Below are 12213 nucleotides of genomic sequence, written 5' to 3'. Positions count from 1 at the left end.
AAAAAAAAAAAAAAAAAAGAAATGGCGTTTCACTGCCACCCAGGCTAGAGTACAATGGTGTGATTTTGGCTCACTGTAACCTCCGCCTCCTGGGTTCATGCCATTCTTTTGCCTCAGCCTCCCCAAGTAGCTGAGACCTGAGACTACAGGCATGTGCCACCATGCCTGGCTAATTTTTGTATTTTTAGTCGAGACAGGGTTTCGCCATCTTGGCCAGGTTGGTCTCGAACTCCTGACCTCAGGTGATCTTCCAACCTTGGCCTTCCAAAGTGCTGGGATTACAGGCATGAGCCAACGTGCCCAGTCTCTTTTTCTTTTCTTTTTTTTTCTTTCTCTTTCTTTTCCTTTCTTTCTTTCTCTTTCTTTCTCTTTCTCTTTTTCTTTTTGTATCATGATAGGAGTTAATGTTGCAAAGAGTAGTTTACATCTTCAATTTCTGAAGGCACTTCAATTGAGGACCCACGTTTCTGTGACAAGCATGCCAGAAGTGGCAGGGGCCATCAGGGCTAAGCTGCTTTATACCCAACATCCTCCCATGGGGATCCAAGACCTGAGACACAAAGCAACAGTCTGCCCCAATCCCTCTGTTCCTCATATCTCATTCAAGGTTCATCCATGTCTAACATTTGGACATTAAACATCATAAGGTCTGTATGCCTCAGTCCTGTTAAGGGGCAGGTTTCTCTTTCGCCCTGTCTTGCACCTGGAAAAAAATGCACTACCAGTTAGAGAAGGGCCATCCAGCCCTGCCCCAACCCGGACCCCTGGGGCTAAGATACAGGTGCTAAGCCCCTATGTCAAAGTTGTTAAACATTTCTGTTTTGTTCCATCAATCCCTTTTCTGGTGCTTGATTTTACAAAAAGTAAGTAAGCTGCTTATGAGAAGGCCCTGGAAGTGAGAAGAAGGGCCAAGGAAGATGACTAAAGGGTGAGGATTGTTTTTGTTAAAAAAGCCTGGGTAGAGTAATCTGAATCACCTGGCACCCTCCTGAATGGAATCCTCCCATGCTGAAGGGTCCTTGGAGTTTCCCAACCCCCACCTTCTCACTCTTAAGGCATGTTGATCCTGCAGGTTATAACTTAGAGCCATTTCTCACTAGAGACGAAAATTTGTCATCTGGCTTTGCAGAGAAGGTTCCACCTTACGCTCATTGTACATTGTCTTTACTATGGGTTAGGGTATGATACTTGAAGGAGCGTGTGTTATAACAATATTATTGAGAGTATCTGCTTTCCAGGCTTAAGTGATTAATTTATTATTCTAGTCCTGCTTTAGTCCTTCGTAATATTTGGTCATTATGCTTTTCTTTTTAATACATAAAAATTATGTAAAAATAAAAACTTGATAAGGCAGAAAAAAAATTCGCGAACATAATTTAAAACCACTATATCTTTTTTTTCTTATGTTTGAAATACTTGAATGCAAAAAACATTTGTGCTTTAAAGACTATATAGAAATCAAATATACAATCACCTGGCTCCAATACCTTTATAAATGGTAGAACCTTTAAGAATTTTGACAATTCAGACTACAATGGACCACTATCCACAGAGACAAAGCCCAATAAAATCCCCTCATAATATCCTGATGGTCTTTTCCCTGATATTGTAAAGGATCAAGTAGTGTCTCTACAGTGTATATAAAACATTAGACCAGCACATAGCTGGTACTTTTCTAAAAATATGCACTGAACGAATTAATTCATCTGAGAAATCTTAAACTGCGGGCTGTAAAGCAATTCTCTAGTGCATGTTTGTTGTTAGAATGTTGAACAAACAGATTTGGCCTTTTAAAACAAAACAATAAATTAAAGCAGAAAAATTTGTACTTATAATAAAAATTTTAAATCCTAGAAAATACTGTAGAGTATGAAAATATTTTAAAAAATGGAAAAAACAAATTGATGAAATTTAAATTGTAGAAGAAGTTAAAGCGGTTAATAATTTATAAAACTTAAGATTAATGATTAATAGTAAAAAAAAAAGTTTCACTTATAAGATTAATAGATTAAGACTCAGCAGAGAGAGGTATAAAGAAAAGAAACCAAATAGAAGAAATTAGTCATGAAGGATTTGTAAGGAAATTCATGAAGTGTGCAACATTCCATAGGCACTGGCTTGGGCACTGCAGATACATAGAGAAAAAAGGTGGTCCTTGATCTCCTGGAGCCATCAGTTAAGGAGACTTACAACTAATTGTTTCATTTTCCTTTGTCTTTCACAAGGCCTAAAAAAGTGTTTCTTATACTTTGGAAATATTCAAGAAAGTCAATTAACTTGGGCTCATACAGTAACTACCAAATTCATTGCATCAAGGCAAACATATTCTATTTTTTTAGTAATAAATAAAACATTTTGTTTTAAAACTTAAAAATATTATTTATAAATACAAACGATATTTTATACATATTACAGCCAAGTTATAATTACTTTTTAGGAGATTGGGGACAGCATGAGAAAAATGGTGAGAGAAATTCAAAAGGACTCAGAAAAGGAATGGAAGAAGCAGACTGCTACAAAAAAAGGGAGAAAAAGAGCTTGGATACCTAACAGAAACTTATAGCAGAATGTGGTAGAAAGGCAGAGAGAAAACAAAAAGGGGCCATGAGTACACAGACCTTGTCATATATTTGGTGTCTCAGTTGTGTGTAATACCTGTCAAATAATAACTCAAATATTTCTTAACACTTCATGGGTTTTGGATTAAGTAGATTGATGAAAATGTCACCACACCTGAGAGGTTTCTCTGCCCAGCAAATGTAAAATGACATCCTTCTATCTTCATTCTTAACTTGCTGTTTGCATTCCTCTTCACTATATTTAGCACTGACTAACTTAAATTTGTTTACTGTTGGCCTCCCCTCCTGATCCTGAAGACTGTAAGGTCCATAAAAACAGGGAGTTCACCTTTTTTTGCTGCTGGTTTCCTAATGCCCAAGGCTGTTCCAGGAACATGGTAGACTCTCAAAAAGTATTTGCCGCATGACATAATTTCTGAAGTAATTAAAGTGCATAAATATCTATAACCACAGGAAGAGAGGTCAGTAATAAGTTGTCACGAAACTGAAAGAGTCACTCAGGTTTTCTGGGTCTCACTTTCCTCATCTATACAAAGAGGATAATAATAGTAGATCACTTCTAAAAGTTATTTTAAGGATTGAGATAGCTCATGTAAAGCTCTTAAAACAGTGATGGACCTTTAGTAAGCATTTAGCACTATTTAACAGTTATCATATTTTCCTTTTCACCAAGTTAAAATAAAAATCAGAGTGTTCAAATCTTTTCAGGTCAAAAATAAAAGGGAGAGAATTTGAGCTTTTGAACATTTGAATCCCACCCAAGAAGAATAGTGGGAGAATTTGAAACAAAGATCACATTAGTCAGTAATATTTCTTGACTAAGCATGACTTATTAGATGTTAATGCTACTGAAGTGTAGCTAGAACTGAAGCAGAGATTCCCAATAGTTCATTATACAAGCACATGTAAAAGGAATCCTCTTTGTATAGAAAATACTGGTGATGGCAAAATGGCACTTAATACCTAAACCCACCTTATTTCTTCAATCAGGGGACAGACATGAAAGCAGAAGAGAAATTAATACTTAAAATAACTGACAGTACTAATCTATCAATAGAACTTATGAAGTATGAAGTCTCGTCTATCTGAAAATGATTGACTATGTCTATATTCTACACAAATCCTACTCATCCTTATTTGCTACACACTGGTTCATCAAACAATTACTGAGGAGAAGAAACTAAACAAGGCGTTTTCACTTGTTCATGTTAATTTTTTAAGTTTATAAAAATAAAAATAGAATTTACTTCAGTTACAGACGTAGTTACTGGGACTTCATTAGTTATCAAGGACTACCTTTGCTAGGAAAAGTCTGAATGAGAAGATGGCAGTAAGATTGTAAAAAGTTATAATTAATAAAACCTGCGTATTGTAATTCTGCATTCATTGTTGATCCAAATCTTTCTTCTAAGACCTCCCCTTTATAGACCTCTACTTACCTACCTACCTACCTACCCACCTATTTTCACTTTACTTTCCGGCAGAAAGGTCTGAGTGGGTAAGGACTCAACACTAATTTGGTTTTGGTCATGATGTTAAAAACAGGTTAGTTTATGCTAAGCTGCCATTTGAAAGCGCTTCTCTAGCATCTGAATTATTAAGGTAAACAGTATTTTGAAGCAATAACAAAACTTTTCTGATGCATTAGATCCGGAGTAGGACCTGATAATTTATACTTCTAAATTATCCAGGTGATGCTGATGTTGCTGGTCCGGAGAGCACATTTGGAGAACTTTATTTTAAAGGACGTGAAATTGCCCTAAAATGCTTATACTAAATGGCCACACAAAGCCGGAAGATCGCACAGAATTTCAAACCGAAGATAAGAGGTCCTGAAAAATGGGAGCGGCCATCCTACTTCCGGTACAGCTACGCAGGCACGAAAAGTAGTCGGGACGGGTAGTGCCGCTCCACGCCGGCTCCCTCTAAGGTCATCCCATCAACCCTCGCCCCAAACGCCGGCCTCCTCATAGGCTCGTCCGGCCACGCCCCTCCGTGCCCTGACTACAGAGCCACACGTTACGCCGCCGCCACGTTACGTCCATCCGGGTCCCTCATAGGGCGTCCCGTACGTTTTACGTCACTGCGGCGCGCGTCTCCAGAAGGTTGCTTCTGGGTCGCCGACGGTTGGTTCCCAGTCCCCGCCGACCCGGCCCCTCTCTTCTGGAGCCACCAGACCGCCGGACACTGGAGACTTGGAACATCTGTTGAGTCCTTTACAGTGTAAGAACAGAGGACTGGCCGGGCGCAGTGGCTCACGCATGTAATCCCAGCACTTTGGGAGGCCGAGGCGAGCAGATCACGAGATCAGGAAATCGAGACCATCCTGCCTACCACGGTGAAATCCGGTCTCTACTAAAAAATGCCAAAAACTAGCTGGGCGTGGTAGGGCTCGCCTGTAGTCCCAACTACTCGGGAGACTGAGGCGGGAGAACCGCTTGAACCCGGGAGGCGGCCGTTGTGATGAGCCGAAATCGCGCTACTGCACTGTAGCCTGGGCAACAGATTGAGACTCCGTCTCAAAACCAAAAATACTGAGGACCGAAAATTTTGAAGACAGAGAAGCCGGGCAGCAGTCCTCTCTTGATCTTTTTCCCCCTCACAAGGGTTTTTCAGGCGGCTCAAACCAACGGGAAGAGTGAGAAAGCAGGAAGAAAATTTCAACTTCAGTCTCTCAGCATCCTCCTGCTTACTTCTCCCGGAGCTGCCACTTCCCCTTTTCTCTAGTGCTGAAAACACGCTTCCCAACTCCAAGGAGACCTTTCTTGCACCTCCCTTATTGTTCTCACGCCTGTAGGACTCTTCGTGTGAGGATCAGGGTATGTGTGTATATGAATGTGTGCGAATAATTATGCCCCAATTTAATATATGTATATATATTTTTAAATCATCTTAAGGTACACGCAGGACCGTCCTCCATTAAACATCAGACACAGTGCCTAGGGCTCACAGTACTTTTAGAGGCTTATGAAATATTTTAATTTCTTCTAAAGTCATAAAAAAATGAACATTTAAGTCAAAAAGACGTTATATATTAATCTTCCTATGACTATTTTAATAAAGGTTCCTACGAAGGCAGAAGCACCTAAGGTGCAAGAAAGGCAATGCAGCCGTTGGTGCATGTAGCTGACAACTCTTACGAGTTTTTCTTTTCTTTTTTACACACACATTTCTAAGTGATTTCCAGATACTAATGTCAGCTTTAAGACATACATACCTGTCCACTGTTACCCACTTGTTTTTTTTTTTTTTTTTTTTGAGACGGAATCTAGCTCTGCCGCCCAGGCTGGAGTGCAGTGGTGGGATCTCAGCTCACCGCAACCTCTGTCTCCAAGGTTCAAGCGATACTTCTGCCTCAGCCCCCTGAGTAGCTGGAATTACAGGCGGACGCCAGCAAACCCGGCTATTTTTGTATTTTTAGTAGAGAGGGGGTTTCACCATCCTGGTCAGGCTGGTCTCGAACTGACCTCGTGAGCTGCCTGCCTCAGCCTTTCAAAGTGCTGGGATTATCGGAACCACTGTGTATATCCTGTTATCCCGCTTTTACCCATGAGTATATACCAAGTGAAGTTTAAAATAACTTGTCCATGCAAACCCCATGTAGCTGGAAAAAAATGAAAGAAAAAAATAAATAATAACTTGTTCAATGTCCTACATCTAATACATGGCAGAGAGCTTTCTGAGTTAGGCAAGTTAGCTACAGGGTCCCTTCTTTACACTAAAAATATTATCTTTTGGCAACTGTAAGGAATAAATTTAACATGTAAAAACAAAACCTTGCATTTCAAATGATCGATGAGATTTCCATTTTTCCCTCTGCCAATAATAGTACTGCACATAAACATAGTACAGTATATATCTGTCTCTTTTTTTATAGTACTCTCCCCATATCACAGTATGCACCCACTCAACTAACGCTTCTCTGGTCTTCAGGGATGCTTCTCTCTTTATCTTGCTTCAGCACCCCAACGCCATGTATGTAGATGAAGTCTCCATTTTCTACAATGAAAACACCAACTTGAGTCAACCAGATTCCTGTAGCAAACAGTGTGAGTTGAGTTTAGGATCACATAAATATTTTAATATTATTCACTGTCTCCAACCCCCTCATTCCCAAGGATACAGAAGCTGAGACTCAGACTTAAAGCATCCAGCGAAGAGCTATCTCTAAGGCAGTTAGAGTATGTCACCAAAGAGGCTCCCAAAAAACTGCAGAAATACCTCGCTCTATTCTACTCACCTTCTGTTTATATCTGGAACAAATGCCACATTGTTTTAATCAGTGTAGGTTTGTATGTCTTCATATATAGCACTAAGTAAAGGTCCATCACTCTGTTCTTTTCCTTTTTCTTCATAATCGTCTTTACAATTTTCATTCATTCATATGAATTTTACAGTGCTCTACAGAATATTCATTAAGGCTTGCTTGGCATTGAATTTTTCAATAGTTTATAAAACTATCCTTTTAGGATATTGTAGAATATATGAACATTTTAGTATATTGAATAATCACAAAACATAAACATAGTACACTATATACCTGCCTTATTTTAAAGTGATTCTTGTTATATGTACTTCAATGATATTTCATAATTTTTATCCTATGCATCTGGGATGTTTAATCTTGGATTTAGATTCTGTTGTGCTGTTGTAATGTCTGGCTTTTCTATAATATCTTGATTTCAGATAGGTAATTGGTATTGTATAAATGGCCATTAATTTCTGTATGGTGTTCTTATGCCCACTAATTCCAATTAGTTTTTTTTTTTTTTTTTGAGACAGAGATTCGCTGTATCACCGAGGCTGGAGTACAGTGGCACAATCTCAGCTCACTGCAGCCTCTGCCTTCCCAGTTGAAGTGATTCTCCTGCCTCAGCCTCCTAAGTCGCTGGGACTACAGGCACATGCCGCCATGGCCAGCTAATTTTTTTTTGTATTTTTTAGTAGAGATACGGTTTCACTGTATTAGCCAGTATGGTCTTGATCTCCTGACCTTGTGATCTGTGCATCCTCTAAAAGTGCTGGGATTATAGGCTTGAGCCACTGCACCCAGCCTATGCCCACTAATTCCAATTCTTATTTGATCTAATTGTTTATAGAATCCTGTGGACTTTCACCTTAACCATTTTGTTATTTTCAAAGATAATGATCTTTTTTTAGTGAATCTTTGCCCTTCTGACTACCTGTCCCTATCTCATGGTATTGGCCAAACCCTGTGATGCCATGTTGAATAGGAGTAGTTCCACACCACATTTGTCTGGCTTCCGACTCTATGGGAATCCTTCCAAAACTGCACCATTAAGTGATATACTCACTGTAGCTACTTCTTCATGAAGTTCTCTTCTCATTCTAGTCTATTAAATGTTTATAATGATAGAGTTTTATGTTTTGTTAAATGTTTTCTTGGTATCTTTGGAGATGATCATGTAGTTTATTAATCTCTCTTTTTTTTTTTCAGATGGAATCTTACTCTGTCATCCAGGCTGGAGTGCAGTGCCCTGATCTCGGCTCACCACAACCTGCACCTTCCAGGTTCAATCGACTCTTCTGCCTCAGCTTCCCAAATAGCTGTCACTACAGGTGCGTGCAACCATGCCTGGCTAATTTTCGTATTTTTATTAGAGCCAGGGTTTTGCTGTTGGCCAGTCTGGCCTTAAACTCCTGACCTCAAGTGATCCACCTGCATCGGCCTCCTAAAGTGCTGGGAATACAGGCAGAAGCCAGCGTGCCGGGCCATCCTTTATTAATCTCTTAACCTGACAGATTCATAATGCTAAACTTCCTTCTATTCTTAGAATAAAACCTATATCATATACTATTTATTTTAACAACATTGTCTCTGTAATTTCTCCTGGTTTGCATTTTTCTAATAGGAGATTTTTTTCCAAAAAACATGAATGTTCATTAGTGACACAAAACTATAATTTTCCTTTCTTTCTTTCTCCCTTTCTTCCTTTTTAAAATTTGTATTCTCAGTTTTGCTAATAATATTATACAGTTTCAAAAGAAAAATGTGAGTAGTAGAGCTATTTTTCTATTGTAACAGACTCTGTAAAATAGGTATGCCAATCGAGGTGGCGTGTCCCTGTAGTCTCAGCTACTTAGGAGGTGAAACAGACCGACCACTTGAACTCAGGAGTTGGAGACTGTAGGGGGCTGCCATCATGCCTGTATATAGTCACTGCATCTCAGAAAAAAATAAAGTAAAAAAATAAGAGATCATCTATTCCTTAAAATTCACTAAAAGTTGAAAACTTTGACTGGGTTTGGCAACATTTGGGTGGAAAGACATAGGAATTTTTTTTTAACTGCCTACCTTATTTTCTTAATCAAAATTTGTTTACTCAGCTTGTATATTACTTAATTTTCTTTTTTTCTCAAAAATTATTTTCTGGCCGGGTACAGTGGCTCATACTTGTATGCCTAGCACTCTGGGAGGCCAAGGTGGGCGGATCACTTTAGGTGAGGAGTTCGAGACCACCCTGCCCAATATGTGAAACTCCATCTCTACTAAAAATATAAAAATTCACTTGGTGTGGTGGTCGGCGCCTGTAATCTCAGCTACTGAGGAGGCTGAGGCAGGAGAATCACTTGAACCCAAGAGGTAGAGGTTGCAGTGAGCTGACATAGGGCCACTGCACTCCAGCCTGGGGGACAGAGCTAGACTACGTCTCAAAAAAAAAAAAAATTATTTTCCACTGAGGTTATTTTTTTTTAAAAGTTACACATAGCAAAAAAAAAAAAAAAGTTACACATAGCATTCTCTTGTCATTCTTTATATCTCCATTTTTGTACTTATGTTTCTTAATTTCTGTAACTACTTGCTGTACATATATATGCTCTCTTTCTGAATGTTTTCTCAAAGAACAAAGAGCTTTAGCCTACAAGTCATCTCCGCTTTGTTCATTTAATTAACTTTTGTTCTTTTAAAATTTCTCTACTTTCTACTTTCTTTTTATTTACTCTTCTGTTCCTTTTAAGCTTCTCTTGTTGAATATCTAGTTTATGTAACTTATTTTTGTTTCTTTTTTCTTTTTCTTTTTTTTTTTTTAAACACGGGGTTTCACCATGTTGGTAGGGCTGGTCTTGAACTCCTGACCTCAGGTGATCTGCCCACCTTGGCCTCCAAAGTGCTTGGATTACAGATGTGAGCCACCATGCCTGGCCTTTTTGTTTCTTAATGTATGCATTTAGTATTATATATTTTTTTCTTTTATTACCACTTCAGGTACATCCTAAAATTTTCATATGTGTTATCATTCAAGTTTATTTCATAATATTATATATTTTTCCTTATGATTTCCAGTATAATCTGTGGTATTTAAGAATGTGATTAATAGTTTCCTAAAATAGGAGGAGATTGTCTTATTTTTACTATCGTAAAAAAAGAATGAAACTTTTGCTTCTGATGCTCATTAAAGTATGAGAAATTATATATTGCTCTTTAATTATGTTATGATAAAAGGGCATAATGTATATGAAATTTATCCTTTAGTATCTATTGTGACTTTTTCTGAAACCAGGGTTAATTTGTTTTTGAAATTGTCCGATGTGTGTTTTGAAAAAAAGAATGAATGCTTTTTGTGTCAAATGAAAGAAATCATAGATAGATCAAATTTGCTTATTGTCTTCTTCAAATCCTAGACAACCGTCAGTAGTTTTCTTTGCTTGTTATATGAATGTTTAACACTCATAGAATATTGAAAGGTACCCTACAATTGTACATTTGAACTTCTCCTAATTCTGCCAGTTATTTATTGACATAATAGTGGTTCTGTAGTCAAGTGCATATAAGGTTTTGAATGTTACATCTTATTTTTGGATTTTTATTTTATCATTATGGAGTCTAGCAAAGTTCTATTTTGTTCTGTTTTGTTCAAATGTGCCTGGTTTTGATTGTCCCTTGCAGCTTGATTGTTTTATTACTTTATTTTTTATTTCATTAAACTTTTAGTAAATAGTAATTTTTATACTCTCTAATAATTTCAACATCTGAAATCCTTTGTTTGCCCAGGGATCTAGGAGGACATAGAAGGCTCTTCTTTGCTTATAAGCCTAACACTCCATAGTGTCTATTTTTTTTATTGTGACATTTATTATGACCTTATACTTAAAGATTCAAAGTTCCTGACAGTGTTTAGCATAAAATAGGTATTAGTAAATAATTGCTTTGTACATAGATAATGTGTGTAGATGTAAAGAGCTTGGATTCATAATGCTTTGAAGGGGTTTGTGTTTGTCTTCATCAGGCACAAGGGGGCACTATAAGCCTGGGTCAATTTAATTTCAGGTGGCTATCATTGGAGCTCCAGACTTCATTTATATTTAGGGTTAAATCTTTGGGGCAAATTTTCTTCATCTACCTCCTCAGAGTCAAATTTCCTGTAGAGACAAACAAAGTCTTTTTTACCAGGGATGCTTACTAGTTTTTTTCTTTTTTCCTTTTTTTCTCCATGCTACCCTTTTTCAAAGCTTCCTGGCTTTATGCTATGTTGGAAATAGATGTTGGAAAAGGATGCTCGATGCTGCAAAGAAAAATTAGCACTGAGACAAATGATCTTTCAGCAACACAATTTTTACTTCCTGGACTGCAGGAAGGAAGAACAAAGTCAAAGAACAAAGGGAATACACAAATTTATTACTTATGCATTTGGGGTTCTCCTTACTGCTGTGTGTGATCTCCATTCCCTGGCGCGAGACCTCACAATCTAAACTAAAACCTGATTGGTTAACAACTTAAAACTTTTCTAAACAGGTAAAAGCAGTGGAAAACTGGGACATGACTGAGAGCATGTCCAGCACAGATATCTTGGTTACAGTACAAGGACGTAGAATGTACTACATGCCTGTAAGCATGGCACGTTAAACAGCTACATAGGATAGTGCTTAACAAAGTAATTAGCACACTTACTCTTTAACAAGAAAGAAAACTTTAAAAATGAACTAACTTTTCTACTTCCCACATGCTGTGTCTTCACTTTTAAGAACGTAGAATTCTGTTTCCCAAGGGGCAGACTTTAATTCCCTTGAACTCAGAATCCTGATAATGGTATTTGCTTCCAGAGAATCAAAGATGTGCTGTCATTCTAGTTTCAGCTTCTAAATTTCATTGTTCTGGATGGGCTTCTGGGAATTCTTCTTTTTTCTGTTTGTTTTTGCTTTTGTTTTCTTTGGTGTGTGTGTGTGTGTTCTGTCACCCAGGCTGGACTGCAGTAGCATGATCTCGACTCACTGCAACCTCCACCTCCCAGGTTCAAGTGATTCTCCTGCCTCAGCCTCCCGAGTAGCTCAGATTACAGGCACACACCACCTCTCTGGCTAATTTTTGTATTTTTAGTAGGGATGAGGTTTCACCATGTTGGCCAAGCCAATCTGAAACTCTTGACATCAGGTGATTCACCCGCCTTGACTTTCCAAAGTTCTGGGATTACAGGCATAAGCCACCACGCCCGCCAGCCCCTTGTTGCTAATTGGTTAACTGAGTAAGAGTTTGTTGGTTGTAGTTCCTCTAGTTCTTAGGTGTTTTGCTTCAGTAGAGTTTTACAGAATATCTGGTTTTTCACATTGCAAATAAAAGTCCTTACAGTGTCCCTCTCTATTCCCATGAACACCTTTACGTTAACATTTTGTCTGA

This window comes from Sapajus apella, unplaced genomic scaffold (genome assembly GCF_009761245.1).
Source record: "Sapajus apella isolate SASKATOON/1434 unplaced genomic scaffold, GSC_monkey_1.0 scaffold184, whole genome shotgun sequence".
Lineage (NCBI taxonomy): Eukaryota > Metazoa > Chordata > Mammalia > Primates > Cebidae > Sapajus > Sapajus apella.
Note: the sequence above shows the minus strand (reverse complement) of the source record.